This window comes from Pan troglodytes, chromosome 11 (assembly GCF_028858775.2).
Source record: "Pan troglodytes isolate AG18354 chromosome 11, NHGRI_mPanTro3-v2.0_pri, whole genome shotgun sequence".
NCBI classification, from domain to species: domain Eukaryota; kingdom Metazoa; phylum Chordata; class Mammalia; order Primates; family Hominidae; genus Pan; species Pan troglodytes.
Window position 1 is genome coordinate 102129882 of NC_072409.2, and position 20473 is coordinate 102150354.

The 20473-nt window shown below is 39.3% G+C and overlaps 1 pseudogene; it reads left to right on the top strand.

The window, feature by feature from the left end:
* LOC129135914 (histone-lysine N-methyltransferase SETMAR-like) overlaps positions 1-18159 on the top strand; it is a 39028-nt pseudogene extending 20869 nt beyond the window's left edge.
* The last annotated feature ends 2314 nt before the right edge of the window (positions 18160-20473 follow it).

Below are 20473 nucleotides of genomic sequence, written 5' to 3' on the forward strand. Positions count from 1 at the left end.
CTTAGTAAATACTATCAGTCTTGTCTAAGATTTGGCCCAGATTTCTCTGACACCACTGAGTCCCAAGCACTTAATTTCCACCCTTTGTTGTCTCACTCAACCTTTAAAACAACCCATATGTGGTATGGTTCTCATTCTACACTGAAGAAAACTGAAGCCCAGAGCATTTACCAGCTTCTCCAAAGTTGCCCTGCTGGTAAGTAGTGGAGTGATAAATAAACCTATGTCCTCTGTCCTGATTTGCTGGCCAAAAGCATGAGAATGGATCAACATTGGTTCTATTTACCCTTCCTTCCTTAGTGGTGAGTAGTCAATAGGGTGACAGTATGTAGGGAAGGAAAATAACTGTGAAAGATCCTTCCGAATCACCCCGTGCAGGCCCGAGTAGTTGAGTACTGGGGAGTGGTAACTAACATTTTGGGAAGTAACATTTTGGTAAAACTTTAATGGTGAGCTTTGTCACACACTACATTTCCTAGATCTGCTCTGTTAAGCAGCTAATTAATTCTCTTGGGGCAATTACCCACCTACCAGAAATGGTCTGCTGCAGGCCCATGCCCCTAGGCACAGTCTGTGTTAAATAAACAGCAGAAGAACCCTGAAGTGGCAGGGTTGTAGCCACTCCTTCCTCAGGTCAGCACTTGGAACACTTGCTTGCTCTGGGCCGGGCTGCACGGCATCATGCACAGGTGGGTGTTCTGTAAGTGCTTTTTAATGATGGTGGTAGTGGTGATGTATGAAGGTCTGTTTATACTTGCAGAGAGGGTCGTGTATTTTAACAAGGAGGACTTTTGATTGGCATTTCAAAGAGGCCAGTGTTGTTGGAAAATGTCAGCACCCTGCGTAGGAGGGCACTTCATAAGTGTTAAGGGATTGGATCTGCTAAGGGGATTAGGATAATTGTTTTGGAGTGAATGGGCAGGCTCAGTAAAGGTGACCTGAAGTCATTTTAATGGGCATCGTGGAACTCATGGTGACAACTCAGACTAGTGGATTAAGATGGTCTGATGGAAATTCCCAATCACTGCTTAGCACTGGTTCCATTGGGATACTGGATGCCTATTGTATTGCTATGCCTGGTAGGGTGACTCAGTTTCTGGGCTCTAGTAAAGAAATGCTGATCAAAGGAACTGCCACCCCACCATGTGGCACAGGGCTCCTTTGCCTCCAAAGATGAAAGGTGCCTATTTCCATGGCACTTATTATTCAGGGAGAGTCTTTTAATGCATGCCAGTTAAAGATCAATCAGGGATGAAGTCAAACAGTCTCAGAATAGAAAGTCCTATGGATGAAAGCAAAGAAGGGAAACTTTCTCCTGAGTAAGCACCAGGCCTGCTTGCTGAAAGTTAGTATTACATCTAGTCTGCAGGCTTTAGGAATAAAAGATAAGCTTCAGAATGAATGCACAGGGAGATTCTGAGTTTAAAAAAATAGTGGTTTATATTATGTACTAGTAGTCCATGTCTACCTGCAATCCTTTATATATGATAGAAATGTTGGGTAAAAAACTTAAATTTCAAGTACTGGTTGACCCAGCCAAAAATTATTGAATCGGGTCCTTTTTTTGGCCAAAGGCTGGGATGCTATCATTGCCCTTCATGTTTGGATACTTTTGCTTTATGCAACTTGAATTTCTTTGTGCATGAGACTATCCAATGGCCATAAGTATCACAACCACCCTAAAAGAAGTAAAAGAAGGTATTCTCGAAACAAAAACTGGCTTTCTCTGCAACTTTATTTCATCATGAATATATGAAGATGATTACTGATTGGTGATTTCAAAGTTTATAGTGCTGTCAGCTGGCATGGGGGCTTTAAACAATAATGCTCTGAACAGTTATAGTTTATCTAAATCAGATGCTCATTAAGGAATTGGCTAGAGTGGACAAGGAGGGAAGCATAGGGCAGGCAGGGCAACACATCAGCTTAGGAGCTATGGAATGTCCAGCTTTGCTGCATTGTGAGATTTGCTCCCGCAGCAAACAAACTCTGGGTTCCTATAGAATACAAATTGAGGAACTGTATACACAAGTAGCACTCAGTCTGGAAATTCCATGCCTTCCCGCATTCGTTTTTGTAAACAGAGTCTTAACACCCACATTACATACCTGGCCTGGGCTGCCTATAATCATTCCAGTTCTTTTGGTGAGTAGACAATAACTGTTTCAGATACTAGACTCTTTTAAGTTTAATGCTTATATGCTGTATTTATGGAGCATAACTGGTCCAAGATAGCTCTTCTTTAAATTAAAAAATGCATAATATGTAATAAAATTTACTGTTTCTCTATGCAACATGCTCTTTCTCTACACACATTCATCTTTGAAATTCCTCACTCAGGATTCTCAAAGGGCCAAGGAGAGTAATGAAGATCTTGATGAAATAGCCCAAAACTTTCCCTAGAACACTGTCAGAACCACTGTGGGTGGTTGTTAAAAATTGAAATTCCTGGAATTCAACCCAGGTCTACTAAATCAAAATCTTGTGCTGCTTCAGGAATCTTCCATTCATATAAGTCTCACAAGCACTTTTGTGAACCTCTGCCAGATGCCACCAACTTGTTTTCAGGGACAATGCTACACCTATTCTAGTGTTTTGGGTGAGTAATTCTCATGCTTATAGAGAAATTCATCTAAGTTTGCTTACCTACATTTTTATCTGATTCTAGGGAGATGGATTAGTGTCTAAATAATTTATCTAAAACAGAAACAAGGATTTAAACAAAAATCTTCTTCCTGGTCCTTTCTGCTCCTCCCTCTCCTCCTTTTCTCTCTTCTTCTTTTCTCTTCTTTTAAAACTTTCCTGGCCTCAGTTACAAACATATGTGTCATACTGAGGAAGATAGAGGGTAAAATGCCAGATAACAATAAAATGTCAAGGTGAGCCAACCTCGTTTTTGGGATTCATGTAGAAAGTCTGAGGGGGGAAAATTTATTTACAGGTGGGTTCTCCAGAGGAAGAATGGCACACTGCAAGGCTCTTAGGGAGAGCATAGGAGAGCTGGAAAGGTGAATGCTGAAGAATAAAATAAAGACATAATTTATGAAAGAGGACAAACGGTAGTAAACTGAAGATACCGAGGGATGTAAATTTTACACAGAATACAACCCAGCGTCACTATGCTGGTGAATGTTGTGTGAGGAAGAAAAGAGTTTAAAGAAATTTATTTGATGTCTAGCTGAGCCAAAGAAGCGACTACTCACCTACTTATTACCAAAAATATGGAATCACAAAGTTTTAGCCAATATACCTCCATTGCGACTATCCTCAAGTCCTAAAAGTCACAGGAAACATACCCGGATAACTGTCTCACTTTCATAAAAATCCACATTGGCTGGGCATGGTGGTTCACGCCTGTAATCCCAACACTTTGGGAGGCCGAGGTGGGTAGATTGCTTGAGTTCAGGAGCTGGAGACCAGCCTGGACAACACAGTGAAACCTCATCTCTACTAAAAATACAAAAAACTATCGAGGCATGGTGACGGGTACCTGGCAAAGCATGGTATGATTTGGCGATCCATAGGCCTCTTCTGGTCTTATATGATTCCCTAATCCAGCTACAGAGCTTTTATTCATTTTTATCAAGAAAACCATTCCCTTGGCTTAAGACCGAATGCTTTGAAAAGTCCAAAATCACAAGGCACAAAAACCCACTTTACAACCAGGTGCTCGGTGAAAGTAGCTAGAAAATCACGGCCCAGGGAGGTTGGGCTGGAGAGACACGGATGGACAGATGTGGTTGTGAACTGTCTGAGGCTGGAAGCCCTGGCATTGTGTCCCAGAGTTGGAGAGGGGCTGCAATCAGGAAGAGCATTACCAGACAGTAAAGGAAACTAAAGGGCAGCATCGAGTGAAGAAACTTCAAAGACAACATTTTCTTGCTTCATAATAATTCTCAAGGCTAGGTCTGATTATGACATTAGTGGAATGAGTAAAATAGGTGGAAAACCTGAGGCAGGGAGAAGTTGGATACTTCTTTAATATGATGCATGGACATAGCCAATACTAAGAGACAGACTGTGTGTCAGGCAGTCATTTAACCTTCAGGCAGCTATTATTTTCTCTAAATTAAACCAACACTGAGGGATTATTTAGGGGAAAGGATAGACTGATTTTCTAATTTGTCAAAGGCTAAAGAAAAATATAATCAACCTCATTCTCCTGTCAATGAGAGAACAATATTCATGTACTCTTTTTCTTTGGCAGGATTAGTTCTAATCATTCATGTCTGTGAGAACTGAATTTCCTGGAGAAAGGCATTGGGAAAGTTGAACTTAGAGTTACATGTTTTCAAACTGATCATAAAATCTTTTTCTAAGTGGAAAATAATAGGTTAAATAATGTGGTCTTATCTTCTTACCTACCCTGTCCCTCCAGTTTCTGGCTTCTGGTTGTGTAGCAAGGACTTTAGGGTTGGGGGAGCAAAATAGTTATAAAATGTTGAGCCCTACAAACGGTAGATTTGGCTTCTGTGATCCTGCTAATTGGGTAGGTTCCTGCCTTCTCCTCACCCATACATCCCCAAGGGCTTCACTGCATGCATGGAGACAAGTTCAGGGATTGATTCTAAAGTAATGGGATCAATGCTCACAAACTTGTGTGAATATCAGCCTTATTTAGTTCTGGGATTCAGTTTTGTCAGCGTGCTTTGGTGTGAGATTAGGAAGTAAACAAGGCCTTTGGTGAAAAGGGAAGAGTGTATTATGTCCACATGGATTCAAATTTGTATTAAAAAACACAAACCCTGTGTAGTCCAGCAAACAAAAATAATAAAAGCCCAAATATAAAACTGCAGGTCAGAGCCTTTGGGATGCCAGTTTATGTCTTCTGTTTTAAAGTCATATTTCATATTTATAAATGCTGTTCCAAACTCAAACTGTAAAGCAGGTTTGGATTTGGGGATAATTTGGGTCATCTACCTTTCTTGCAATACTCTATCATTAAACTAGTAATTGAAAGGCAAGTAAACAGGAGCCATGCATTTCTTTGACTTTTGAAATAGAGTATACATGAAACTCAAATATTGAAATTTATCTAAGTATATATACTATTTTATTGATTTGATTATATATAGCTGAAATGTTTCTTAACATATTATTCTAAGATGGTACTAGCAAAAGGAAATGATTTTCAAAAATATTCTGAGGAGCACAAGAATGAAAACAAAATGATACCACACTGTTGGGAAGCAGAGTCTGTGTAATATTATTGTTGTTACTGTTAATAATAATATTTCCTAATCTGTAGCAACATTAACTAGTATATAGTAAGAGCTTAACTCATGTTGAATTAAAAAATCAAAGTTCTATAATACTCCATCTTCTACAGCGTCTTATATTTCGAAGTCCTGGGTAGAAATGTCAGCATAACCAATAACTAAACTGCCAGCATAGCAGTGTAATAGAAATCTGTATCTTAAGACATAAAGAAAAATACCTCTACTCCCCAGGTCTCAAAGATAGAAAATGAGTCGGTGATTTTGTAATTTGCTCATGTCTCTTTGAAATAATGCATTGTAGAACTGAAGCATCTACTAAGAGGACGAATGTGCAGTGAATTCAAACCAGTTAAACCTTAATAGTGTAAATGAAACCTTTAAATTGTGTGAACCACTAGCAGCCTTGCAACTCTTTACATGTGCAAAAAATTGAATGAAGACATATGGTCACCATCAACTTGGTTATTTAATTCTGAGATGACACACATATTAATCTAACTGAAAAGGGGAAGCTACTATATAGCTGGTTGTAATTAGCCCACCACAAATTTCTATAACTACTTCAGTCTAAACCAAAAGCCAAAATGGCATTTCATGATTACACCGTCCCAACCAGATTTGCATTTCTTGATGAATTCCCAAGGTTAGGATATGAGCCATACTGTAAAACCAACCCTCAATTACACCTTTTTAGAGGGGAAGATTAGTGGCAGGTGGTGCCTGCTATAAAAGCCTCATTAAAACACCTTCTGGTGGAGTTTCACAAAAGGAAGCCACCAGATGGAGACCCATCTCCACATGGCAGTCTTACCTCAAATGAGAGTTTCACCTGACACTTTGGGGACAGACAATTTTTCCTCACCTAACAAGCCACTGAGGTTCAAAAGACGATCTATTAGGATTAATCGTACTTGATCACTAATCCATTGTAATGCCATATGCTGAAAGCGTTGTTCACTGTTAAGCCTGGAGCCAGGTAGAGCCCCTCTGGTAATGTAAACCCTCCCATTTTCCTGCAGCTAATCTAATTTCACCTCCTCCCAGACCTTGCATGCCAGGAATGATGCTTAACTCTTCCTCCACTGCCTCTGATGCATTTTTGAATGGTAGCAAATCTGATCTCAAAGGTAATGATGCTGAAACCTGCTGACTAATTGGAAAATGATTTTCCTGGTGGTGGTGTTTAGTGGGGCCAATGGATAAAAGGTATTCATTCTACTGTGCACAAATTCAAAGACTTAGCCCTGGCCTTCTTATCTGCACAGCTTGATACTACTCATCTCCTCCTCTTCCCTCCCTCTCTAAATATGTGTTTGTTGAATCTGTGATTTATTGAATTTGAACAATCAGCCAGCTGGGCAGCAAGAGTGAAATGTATGTCTCATAGAGGAAATTCTGTCACCTTATGCAGTCCTTGAAATGGCAAGTATTTTTTCCAGTGGTTTGCCTTTGGTATAGGTCCAAACCATTAAGTGCCAAACAGCTTAACTCACCACATATACGCGTGCACATACACATATATAGTTTTCTTATGTGTTTTGTGTTATGCTACTTACAAAGCACCACCCACAATGCACTTTCTTGCTCAAGGCCCCATATTTCTGAGTTGCGCACATAATCATACACACAGGCGATATGAGCCCCACACATTTTGCTCTATCCCTGATCTCCAATATGAGGAGTTAAATGGAATAACTTTCAAATTCCCTGCAATATTTTATGATCACTTGGTTCCAGCCCTAAACAGAGTGCTGGAGGGAATAGAGAAAATATTCCATCTGCAGTGTACACTAAACAATGTCATCAAGATGACAAGAGTCATCCTAAAGTCATACCACGCATTAAGCAAATGAGGCCAGGCCCCCAGTGCATACTAAATGCTGTGCTTCACACGTTCCTAAAAAGTGCTCCCCCAAATGCCATGCTATTTAAAGCATTACTATAATTGAAAGATCTAATCAATGTTTCAAAAATGTGATCCTAATATTGCATAATGACTAGATTGAGGGAAGGTGCTTATTAAAATGCAGATTCTAAGAGAATAAAATACCTAGGAATCCAACTTACAAGGTATGTGAAGGGACCTCTTCAAGCAGAACTACAAACCACTGCTCAAGGAAATAAAAGAGGACACAAACAAATGGAAGAACATTCCATGATCATGGATAGAAGAATCAACATCGTGAAAATGGCCATACTGCTCAATGTAATTTATAGATTCAATGCCATCCCCATCAAGCTACCAATGACTTTCTTCACAGAATTGGAAAAAACTACTTTAAAGTTTATATGGAACCAAAAAAGAGCCCACATAGCCAAGACAATCCTAAGCCAAAAGAACAAAGCTGGAGGCATCATGCTACCTGACTTCAAACTATACTACAAGGCTACAGTAACCAAAATAGTATGTTACTGCTACCAAAACAGAGATATAGACCAATGGAACAGATCAGAGGCCTCAAAAATAACCCCACACATCTACAACCATCTGATTTTTGACAAACCTGACAAAAACAAGCAATGGGAAAAGGATTTCCTATTTAAGAAATGGTGCTGGGAAAACTGGCTAGCCATAAGTAGAAAGCTGAAACTGGATCCCTTCCTTACACCTTATACAAAAATTAATTGAAGAAGGAGTAAAGACTTAAATGTAAGACCTAAAACCACAAAAGCCCTAGAAGAAAACCTAGGCAATACCATTCAGGACATAGGCATGGGCAAAGACGTAATAACTAAAACACCAAAAGCAATGGAAACAAAAGCCAAAATTGACAAATGGCATCTAATTAAACTAAAGAGCTTCTGCACGGGAAAAGAAACTACCATCAGAGTGAACAGGCAACCTACAGAATGGGAGAAAATTTTTGCAATCTATCCATCTGACAAAGGGCTAATAGCCAGAATCTGCAAAAAACTTAAACAAATTTACAAGAAAAAAAAAAACATCAAAAAGTGGGCAAAGGATAGGAACAGACACTTTTCAAAAGAGGACATTTATGCAGACAACAAACTTATGAAAAATGCTTATCATCACTGGTCATCAAAGAAATGCAAATCAAAACCACAGTGAGATACCATCTCACAGCAGTTAGAATGGTGATCATTAAAAAGTCAGGAAACAACAGATACTGGAGAAATAGGAATGCTTTTACACTGTTGGTGGGAGTGTATATTAGTTCAACCATTGTGGAAGACAGCGTGGTGATTCCTCAAGGATCTAGAATTAGAAATACCATTTGACCCAACAATCCCATTACTGGGTATATACCCAAAGGTCTCTAAATCATGTTACTATAAAGACACATGCACACATATGTTTATTGCAGCACTATTCATAATAGCAAAGACATGGAACCAACCCAAATGTCCATCAATAATAGACTGGATAAAGAAAATGTGGCACATATACAGCATGGAATACTCTGCAGCCATAAAAAAGGACGAGTTCATGTCCTTTGCAGGGCCATGGATGAAGTTGGAAACCATCATTCTCAGCAAAATATCACAAGGATAGAAAACCAAACACTGCATATTCTCACTCATAAGTGGGAGTTGAACAATGAAAACACATGGGCACAGGGAGGGGAACATCACACACTGGGGCCTGTTGGGGTTTGGGGAGGGATAGGGTTAGGAGAAATACCTAATGTAAATGACGAGTTGATGGGTGCAGCAAACCGACATGGCACATGTATACCTATGTAACAAACCTGCACATTGTGCACATGTACCCTAGAACTTAAAGTATAATTTAAAAAAATAAAAAAAATATAAAAAAATGCAGATTCTTAGACCTCAACACATACTACTGAATCAGAGTATCCGGAGGTGGAATCTGTGCAATTACATTTTTGTTAACAAATTTTCCAGATGCTTCTGGTGCACATTAGGTTTTCAAGTTGGCCAGTACAGTGGCTCACACCTGTAATCCCAGCATTTTGAGAGGCCAAGGTCAGCAGACGGCTTGAGCCCAGGAGTTCAAGATTAGCCTAGGCAACATGGTGAAACCCTGTCTCTACAAAACATACAAAAATTAGCTGGGCATGGTGGTGTGTGCCTGCGGTCCCAACTATCCGGGGGGCTAAGGTGGGAGGTAGAGGCTGCTGTGAGTCGTGATTGTGCCACTGCACTCAAGCCTGGGCAAAAGAGTGAGACCCTGTCTGTCTTAAAAAAAGAAAAAAAATTTTAAAGTCCAAGGAAAAGAACACAGGATCCCATTGCCCTTGACTCCTTGAGCCACCAAAGCCAGGGCCCTCAGACCACTATACTCCTCTTTCCTCATCCAGAAGGCCCTGTGACACTGAGGTCAGGCAAGACAGTGACACTGGTTGGACAAGAAAGGGGATGAAAAATACTCCCACTGGCTTTCTGGATCAAATTTGTAATGTGCAAGTTTGCTATGAGTGTTTTGTGTTAGCCAAACAGTATATATAATATGTCCCATACTGTACATGTTTACAAACCTTTAAAAAAATCTTAAGTTTCTAATGACACCTAGTAAATAAATCACTCTAGCTTTGTTCTTATAGTTTATGTAGTCACCAGACCCCAGAGATAAAAATATAGCCCCAGCTTTCTGCAGCTGGAAGAGTTTATTTTGTCATACAAGAAAACTGCTAGATTTGGCTAAGCAAGAGGGAATCTCTTAGGATTTTTATTTTTACCAAAACAAAAAACAAAAAACACCTCAGTAGTCAATAGTAGTCTATCAGTTAAAATGAAGCAGGGAGTCCACACTTTTCTTACAATTACACACAGAGCATATTCCTTGTCTATCTGATACAATTGTCCTTCTGAAAAAGCTTGGATAATACCTAGTTTCATTAGTCTCCCCTTTTGTTCATAAGGACAACTTTTACTTTAACATATTAAGTCATGTAAGATGTAAACATTTTCTTATAAGTTTTGGTAATCATACTTCTGAGAGGTAGATCCTAGTTCATCCTCAGACAGCGGAAACTGACCTTGTCTTCCTCTACCCCACCTGTAACCCACCTCCACTCTGAGCATCCATGGCATGAGTGCTTTGATAAAGGAGAAAGGAACCCAGGAGTGAGGAGTATCCTGCACTGAAGACTGGACTCAGAAGAGACAAGTCAAAGAGAGATCAGCCAGGATAGGCCTCCCCTAGGCTGGCCCTGGGGCCTAAATCTAACCATCAAGAACCATATGATCCTCTCTCTGTATGCAGGAGAGAATTGACTCTGGCCTGGTGAAGAACATGGGGGATCAGGAAAGATCAGGAAGCAGCTGATTGGGCAAGGTAGCAATCTTTCTGTGGTGAAGTCCCCATTTTCCTTGGGACTTGGTGGGACCTGCAGGGCGGTAGCGAATTATTCCCAGGTGCTTGGGTCTCTAAAGAAGCCAGAGGCATCAGGGGGACCTCCTACTCCTTGAGTATTTGTGAACTAGGACCTAGGAAAAGGGTCTGAAGGTTTGTGTCAACAGCTGACCAGTGAGGACAATCTGATCCCTAGTATCAAGCTCTCAGATCCTGTTTCTACCTAGAGGCTGGTTAGGCCTAAAGATTTAGGTTCATCTCTAAAAGCTGAAACTATTTAAATTTGCCCCTTGTTGTTGTTTTGTTCTGCTTTGGTTTTTTTTTATGGTGTGCTCTTCCTCTCCTTATCTCCTTTTCTCCCTTGCTGGCCTGCTACTATTGGAAGAGAAAATTAACTCTGCCATGGTGCTTTTCAAGAAATATGACTTCCAGTGACTCTCAGGAAGCCATAAGGGTGAGGAGGGGGAGCTCAGAATTGAGTTTGTGACATAACAAACACAAATGATTCTGAATTTTCTTTTTCTTTTTCATTTGTACTGTTTCTTTGATAGTAACATCTATTGCTATAAAATACTACACAGCCCATAAACATCAGGGCACAGTTCAAAGCTTTTAGTATAAAATAGAGTGTTCTGCTTTGATAAGAAAAGAAGGCAAATTCTTACAAGGCAGCGTTTATTTTTGTCTTCATCTACTATTTGTAGAACGTTGCGTTAACTCTAAATATTCCTTGCCACATTTCCCTCAAACATGCTTTTTTCTTTTCCTTAGTTACTATTTCTTAATTTTATCAAAATGGCTTCCCGGACTCTCCCTAGTTCTCTCTGAAGGATTCTGGGTGTTCCTCCTTTTAAAAGTTCCTGTTGTGGCTACAGGTTCGTCATCGCCATCTTCAGGAAGTATTTGTTCTTCCTCTTGACATTCTTATGTTTTTATTTCCCATTCCCTAAATAGTTTCCACTCTAAAGTCAGAATTTCTGTGTTTTCTAAGAATATAAAATATTTAAGTTTTATTCACTTGTGGCTGTTTGCTGTTCACATTTTTGTGGATTAGGGAAAAGTGAACACACGCATGGCTCAGTCTTCAGCTTTGTGTGTGCTAATATGTGGAAAAAGCTCTTGGTTCAAGAGTGAAGAGAGATGGTCATGATATCCAAACAGCAAACCCCCATTTTTTTCCACACTCCTTAGTCAATTTAGTTATCAAAATAAAAAATATATTTTTTCTTCTGCAAAGCATTCACTTGTAGAGCTTTTATCTTCTCCGGTTACCTCAGATTTTTCCCAAAGAAGAAATCTAAGCCCAATTAGGGTGAGTGAGGGGAGGGAGGGGCAGAATTAGGTACCAGAATCCGCAGCGACTGCTTTCACTGGAACGGACCACAAGATTCTCTCAACCAACCCATTTTTTTCCCCATTTAACTAATAGAAGGCTGGGGAGTGACCTTTGCAGGCCAGTGGGCAGGAGCTGAGAAATACTCCCCCAAATGAGCCAGGATGTATATCTGTTTACTACACAGCATGCTGGGCTGGAGCTAATGACATTAATCCCCCTACTGCTTTTCATTAGGTGACAGACAGGGAGCCACACTTCGGAGGGCATCTACTGCTTCTCCCCATCAGCCAGCTGCGAAGACGAGTCGCTCTGGGAACAGCGCCGCCCTCCCCTCGTTTGCTTTTCTTCCTCTATTATTCCTGACATGTTCACTGAACTACAGACTGCATATGTTTAAAAATAATTAAACGCGCTCCAAACAAATAGGCAATGTTTCCACGATCCCTGCAATGAACGTTCTGCGTGTTTTGACAGATTTTTCTGTTCGTTGGATTCATCAAGCAGCCTGGCTCTTTGCTGTCATTCCCGACAACCTTACAGATAAACCCCCAGGGCAAACTCTTTGGCCTGAGCTCCTTTCTGGGCTCTGATCTTGGGCACAGAGAACTTCCAGCCTGAGAGTCTCCAGACCTTGGGGAGAATCCGGGTCTGGGCTCCCATGGCAGAGTGGTTCACAAATGGAGCCATTAGACAAAAGGCAGAAGCGCTAAATAAATGTGGGGCTCTGTTTTGAATGGCGCTGCTGTATTGCAATGAGAAAAGAGACTAGAAGGAAATCCTATGAGAACGCTGAAAGACTACTGTGGGGCATCAGGACCGTCCTCACCCCACCCCCTGGCAAATCCTGATCTTCCACATCCCTGCATGTCACCCCCTCATTCTTATTTTTTAAAAACTAAAATTCCTCTATTAAATGATGAAGATAAAGGAGAAGATACAGCTTATAAAACTACATAAAATACAGCATAACCAAAGAGATGAAAACATGTATGAAGAAAGCTAATTAAGGAGAAAATAGAGTAAACAGGTAAGAAAGAGACTTGGTGAATTTAGGGCATAACAAAGATGCTAAAATTAAGAGAAGCCTAATTGTTTTCCCAACAGAGACAAAGGTCTTCCTCATACAAAGGATACACTGGGATATCATCAACAATGTCCTCATCCGTATTCATTCAGGAAACAATTGATAAGTAAGAGTGTCTTTCTCCCTCAGTATAGGCTTACTACGTCTTGCATGACTATAACCACTCCGGAGGAATTTGGAGGAGTAAGGAGTGTGTGGATGTATATGTCTGAGTTGTCACAAAGGAGGAGGAAGGGGAGGAGTAATCAATACAGTTTGATTCTGAACATGGCTGTAATGGTCTGTCTTAATCCAAGGACAGCTTTAAGAGAAACCTTAGGAATGGATATTCTTTAAATCCTTAGGAAATATGCTCAACGGTGATTTGAATCAATATTGACAGCAATTAATGTGCAGGGACATTAATTTACCCACTGACTGCTCTAACAGTTGGTGGTGTCCAAGGAAGTCTTAATAGCATGTGAATATTAAAGAGCCAAGAAGAACCTGCAGGAAAGTTCAAGTTTCTCCACAAGAAGGGATTTTTTTTAGTATGCTGCAAAATTGTTCATCAAAGTACTAAATTCTACACCAAGAATTGGCAAACCACAGCCTGTGGGTCAAATCTAGCCTGCACCTGTTTTTGTGTGGCCTCTGAACCATAATCTGGGCCTTTTTTTTTTTAATGGCTGAAAAAAAATCAAAAGAAGAATAATATTTTATAACATGTGACAATTACTTGAAATTCAATTTCAGGATCCATAAATAAGGTTTTATTGGAACCCAGCAGGCTGTCCATGGCTGTTCTTGTACTACAATGGCAGAGAGGCAGCAGAGACTGTATCGCCTACGAAGCTGAACATATTTACAATGTGGCCCTTTGCCGAAAGAGTTTGCTGACCCTTGTTCTATACCATAAGCAATAGGTCATGAATACAATATTGTTAATACTTTTTCTGATTTCTAAACTAAAAACAAGTTCCCAATTGTTTAGGTTTTCTAGATGGCTATTTGATAATATGTACCAGATAACATAAAGCATGTTTGCCTTTTGAGTAATAAAGTCCACTTCTAAGGAATTTATCCAATACCGGAAAGTGGGAAACAGCATAGATACCCAACAATACAGCAAATGATTAAATAAATTATGATACAGCTATACAGTGAAATGCTCTACCCATTAAAAGAATGATTAGCTATGTGTTATCAGGACAAAAAAAAATTAGTGGAAGTATTCTGGTTAGTTGCGGTGGCTCATGCCTGTAATCCCAGCACATTGGGAAGCCGAGGTGGGTGGATCACTTGAGGTCAGGAGTTCGAGACCAGCCTGGCCAATGTGGCAAAAACCCGTCTCTTCTAAAAATACAAAAATTAGCCAGATGTGGTGGTGGGTGCCTGTAGTTCTAGCTACTTGGGAGGCTGAGGCATGAGAATCACTTGAACCTGGGAGGCAGAGGTTGCAGTGAGCTGAGATAACACCACTGCACTCCAGCCTAGGCAACAGAGCCAGATCTTGTCTAAACAAAAGAAAACAAAACCCAACCAGATTGGGCTTTCATTGTGCTAATTGAGAAAAACTATGGAATTACCTGAAGCCTTGAAAGGTTAGATTTACATTTCATGGGCATGGAGCTACTTTTATTTCTTATTTTTAAATTTTTATTTAATTTTTTTTTAGAAGGAAATGAATCTGGGAAAGAAATGGATCTGGATTACCCTAGACCATTAGAGCCATGTTTGGGGCCTAAATGTATTGATTACTTGTCCCCTTCCTCCTTTGTGACAACTCAGATGTATTATATCCACATACTACTTACTCCTCTGAATTCCTCCAGGGTAGTTATGTTTTTGCAAGATGTGGTAAGTCTATATTGACAAAGAAACTCCCAGTTATCTATCAATTTGTTCCTGAATGAATACTGATGAGGACATTGTTGATGATATCCTAACGTATCTTTTGTATGGGGAAGACCTTTGTCTCAGTTGGGAAAGCAATGAGGCTTCTCCTAATTTGGCAAGTCTTTTTATGCCCTAAACTCACCAAGTCTTCCCAATCTTTCCTCTTTCTAGCTTATTCTATTTCTCTTTAACTTTCTTTATACATATTTTTATTTGTTTTAGTATGTTGTGTTTTATGTAGCTTTATGAACTGTACTTTTTCTTCTCCTCCTTTTTTTTTCTTCTTCATCTTTTAATAGAGGAATGTCAATTAAAAAAAATCTTTTTCAGGGGAAGATAGAAAGAGTAGGATATATTAGTGTGTTTGTTTCCTAGAGCTGCTATAACGAAGTACTACAAACTGAATGGCTTAGAACAACAGAACTTGATTGTATTCCAGTTCTAAAGGCTGGAAGTCAAAAATCAAGGTGTTGGTAAAACCATGCTCCCTAAATATATTAGGGAGGATCTGTTCCAGGTCTCTCACTTTCTCTCTTCTTCTTCTCTTTGCCTCTCATAGCTTCAGGTGTTCCTTGACTTGCAGATGTCTGTCTTCTTCCTTCCTTTGTGTCTCTTCACATCATCTTTCCTCTCTATCTCCCTGTTCAGATTTTCCTTGTATAAAGACCTCAGTCATATTGAATTAGAGCCCACCCTAATGACATAATTTTATGATTACCTCTGTTAAAACCCTATTTGCAAATAAGGTCATATTCTGAGATACTGAGGGTTTAGGAATTCAAAATATATTTTTTGAGGGGGAGACATTTCAACCCACAACAAGCAGACACAATGGAAATATTAAAGCAAACTGGATTTTAAAAGATAGAGATGAGATCTTCTAGGCCCTTCAAAGAGAACTTCAGTGAGACAACTAGTTGAAAACATTGTTTAGGCTGTTTTTCTATCATGCAAAGAATTCCTTCTTTGTATTTATATTTTGCTGCTCCATTTCTCTTTGACTTTTCCTTTCCTTTCTTTTTCTTCTCTCTTCTATTTTTTAAGAGGGAATATACCCTCTTGGTAAAAAATTCAAAAGGTCTACAAATTTAAATTTACATATTTTACAAAGTAATGCAGTATTTATTCATTTTATAAATATAAAAAAATTAATATGTAATCATTTTAGAAAAGTTTTAAAATGCACCGTTAAAAAAGCACAACAAAAACAATAAACTTATGCAAAATTTCAAACCTAACAGATCATCTCTGCCAATTTTAGGATTTATATTTTTGTTTTATATATACAATATAGTTGGATATTTTATACAATTGATATTATTTCATATACCCATTTTCTAGTCCTTTTAGCACTAACAAGCATATTATGAATATTTTCTCCTGTCACTAAATAAATATCCTTCACAGCATGAGTTTTTGCAGTGTTCTATGAAATAAAATACCATAATATTTTCAAAGTCTTTTGTGGTATATTTAGATTGCCTTCAATTTTACAGTACCATACAAATAATTCTGTGATGAACATATTTGTAAGTAAATCTTGATTTAACTCCTTGACTACTTTTTAATTTTCTTCTAGAAATGAAACTGCTATATTAAAGTGTAAATACGTTAAAATACTCTGGATAAATGTCAAATAAATTATAGCCAAACATCCATCATGGCCACTAAAAAAGTCTCAATAAACTGTTTATTAAATGTCTAGTTTTATCACATGTGACTTTCCTAGTTTGCCATCTAAGACAACCTAATTAAAAATTACTCCCTTACGTATTATAGCTACATTAAGATAATTAGCTACAAAATACCTATAAAATGTCTACAAAAATGCTTGTTTTACTTCGGAAAAGTTTAGACAATATTTTTTTTTCCCACACAGTAATCTAGTGCATGAAAATAAAATGTCCAAAAAATTTATATCGGAGTTTAAATGAGTATGGTGGTTTCTAAAAACAGATGCAAATCCTTTTAACTTTCCTCCCATTGAAAAGTGCAGTCTATCTTTCCTTTCCTTCTCCCTGGTAGACTTGTGACCAATTCCACCAATAAAGGATGGTGGAACTGACACTGCAACTTCTAAGGTGACACTATGCAAAGACCACTTGGTTTGCAGCTTCCACCTTGCTTTAGTGGAATACTTGGTTGTCATGGGGGAAGTGTTCCTTGAGCCACCATGTTGGAGAGGGGACCTATAGACACCTGGACCTATAGTCCCAGCTGAGCTCAGCCTTGCAGCCACATCCACTGAGGTGTCAAATATTAGGTTGGTGAAAACATAACTGTGGTTTTTGCATTTTTGAAATTTGCCATTTGATATTCAATACATTCTTAAACAAAAGTGGTTATGTTATACATCATGTTAATGTACCTTTCTTTATGTTTTTTGACACTGAATTATTACTGTTAATTGTGTATTTATTTTAGACTCTAGAAATAGTGTGAGACAAAAAGCAAATTTGAGCGATTTTCTTATTCGAATTCAAAATGGGTCATAAAGCGGCAGAGACAACTTGTAACATCAACAATGCATTTGGCCCAGGAACTGCTAACAAACGTACAGTACAGTGGTGGTTCAAGAAGTTTCACAAAGGAGATGAGAGCCTTGAAGATAAGGAGCACGGCAGCCGGCCATTGGAAGTTGATAATAATCAGTTGAGACCACTCATCGAAGCTAATCCACTTACAACTACTCGAGAAGTTGCCGAAGATCTCAGTGTCGACCACTCTATGGTCATTAGGCATTTGAAGCAAATTGGAAAGATGAAAAGCTTTGGATAAGTGGATGCCTCGTGAGCTGAGCAAAAATTTTTTTAAAAAATAGTCATTTTGAAGTGTCATCTTCTCTTATTCTACACAACAACGATGAACCATTTCTCCATTGGATTGTGATGTGCAATGAAAAGTGGATTTTATATGACAACCGGTGATGACCAGGTAGGTCAGTGGTTGAACTGAGAGGAAGCTCCAAAGCACTTCCGAAAATCAAACTTGCACCAAAAAAGGTTATGGTCACTGCTGGGTGGTCTGCTGCTGGTCTGATCCACTACAGCTTTCTGAATCCCGGTGAAAACATTACATCTGAGAAGTATGATCAGCAAATCGATGAGATGCACCAAAAACTGCAATGCCTGGAGCTGGCATTGGTCCATAGAAAGGGCCCAATTCTTCTCGACAAGCCTGACCACACATTGCACAACCAAAGCTTCAAAAGTTGAACAAATTGGGCTACGAAGTTTTGCCTCATCCGCCATATTCACGTGACCTCTTACCAACTGACTACCACTTCTTCAAGTATCTCGACAACTTTGTCCAGGGAAAATGCTTCCACCACCAGCAGGATGCAGAAAATGCTTTCCAATAGTTTGTCAAATCCTGAGGCACAGATTTTTATACTACAGGAATAAACAAACTTATGTCAAATCCTGAAGCACAGATTTTTATGTTACAGGAATAAACAAACTTATTTCTCATTGACAAAAATGTGTTAATTGTAATGGTTCCTATTTTGACCAATAAAGATGTGTTTGAGCCTAGTTACGATTTAAAATTCATGGTCCAAAACCACAATTACTTTTGCACCAACCTAATAAGAGCCTGAAGAAGTCATCTTGAAGCCAATCCTCCAGCCCCAGCTGTGGCAGTCCCCAAGGCATTTAAATCACCCCCAGTTGAGTCCCCAGATATTATGAAGTAGAGGCAAGCCATCCCCGCAGTGCCCTGAATTCCTGACATGCACAATTTCTTACTAAAATGGTTATTTTTTAATGTCACTAATATTTGGAGTGATTTGTTATGCAGTCTTAACACCAACAATGATTTTTTTTTTTTTTGGCATTCTTTACATTGAGAGATTACGTATTCAACTCACTCAAAACAGCTTCAAATAATTTAGGTACAATGTTGAAAGATATAAAGGCAGAAAATGCCTGTGTTTTGTCCCAGTGGAATTTATATGATCCAACAACAGACTATCACCATGAAATCATACTTTGATGCTAGGGTTCTAGTACAGAAGCTATGCAGAAGAATAAATAGCCAAGAGTTGAATCCAAATCTCTGCAATCTAGTTCAAATTGATTCCCATTTGTGAAATCAAAGGGCAGAAAAAAGTCAATAAAACCTGCAAAGAATCTTACTATTTCTAAACTTTTCTCCAGAAGAAAGCAAAAAGCACAACTGTCATCAACAGTAAAAAGTGTTCCTGATGTCACTTGGTTCTTATGCAGACTGTTACCTAGAAAAGCCCAGACCAGGTTGGGCACAGTGGCTCACACCTATAATCCCAGCACTTTGGGAGGCCGAGGTGGGTGGATCACTTGAGGTCAGGAGTTTGAGACCAGCCTGGCCATTATGGCAAAACCCTGTCTCTACTAAAAATACAAAAATTAGCTGGGCATGGTGGTGGGTGCCTGTAGTTCCAGATACTTGGGAGGCATGAGAATCACGAATCTGGGAGGTGGAGGTTGCAGTGAGCCGAGATCACACCACTGCACTCCAACCTGGGTGACACAGCGAGACTCTGTCTCACAAAAACGAAGGAAGGGAGGAAGGGGCAGGGAGGAGAAAGAATAAAAGAAAGGCCCAGACGTGAAACTTAAACTTATAATTCAAGAAAAGGACACAGGTTTTAGATTTAATGCATCTGTAATTTGAGCAAACAAAAGGTTGCTCTGAATTAGCTAAAGCCAGGAAAGATTATTAAATGATCAATTTTTTCCCGGTCCAAAGTATCCATTCCAAAGACAGTATAAGGAAGGGGAGTTGGCAGGGGAGTACCATGATAGGTTTTCTATTTCATGCCCTGGGGATCAATTTTCCTCTAGACCTACACATGATCTTCTGTGCCATCAGATTCTGTTTTTATATAACATTGTTGAAAAGTTTTTGTTTTGCTTACTCTAGCAGTTGCAAATAATGGCCTACAGGGAAATACTGTTCCATCAGATCGGACATCAATCCTCTTATTGAGATTCCTGTAGATAGAGTCAAAGGAAGCCCTATTAACCATCCCCTTTCAAAGATGACTGACTCTCATGAGGGCCATTTAAATAAATAAAAATTAAGTTCATAAGGCAAAACCATATACACAAGCATGCAAGGCATGCCATGACTTAAAGGCTTTAAATGTTAAGACATAATTGTGTTCTGCTTGCCAGGGAGCCAGATCAGGACTAGAAGAAAAAAAAAAAAGCCTGTTCATTAATCCAGAAGTTCAACAGCAGCTATTCCACTTGGGAATGTCGCTGTGACCACTGACAACTTCATGACTGCAGGGAGGGTCCACAGGGAGAGAAAAACTATCCATGACCTTCCTTTGCCTTCAGTGCTCTAGCAGGACACGCTCTGTGTGTCTGCCCTTTCTAATGAGATGCAGACCTCAAGAATAGGCATGGGTGGTGGGAGAGAGCAAAAACTTTGGAGTCAAGAGGACATAACTGTAAAATGGTTAAATAATGGTACCAACCTCAGAAAAGAATTATAAAAGTAAATGAGGTTATGTACAGAAAGTGGCCAAGCATGCTGACTCATGCCTGTAATCCCAGTACTTTAGGAGGCTGAGGTAGAAGGATCACTTGAGGCCAGGAGTTCGAGACCAGCCTGGACAAGATAGGGAGACTTTGTCTCTACAAAAATTTTTAAAAATTAGCAAGACATGGCCAGGCATGGTGGCTCAC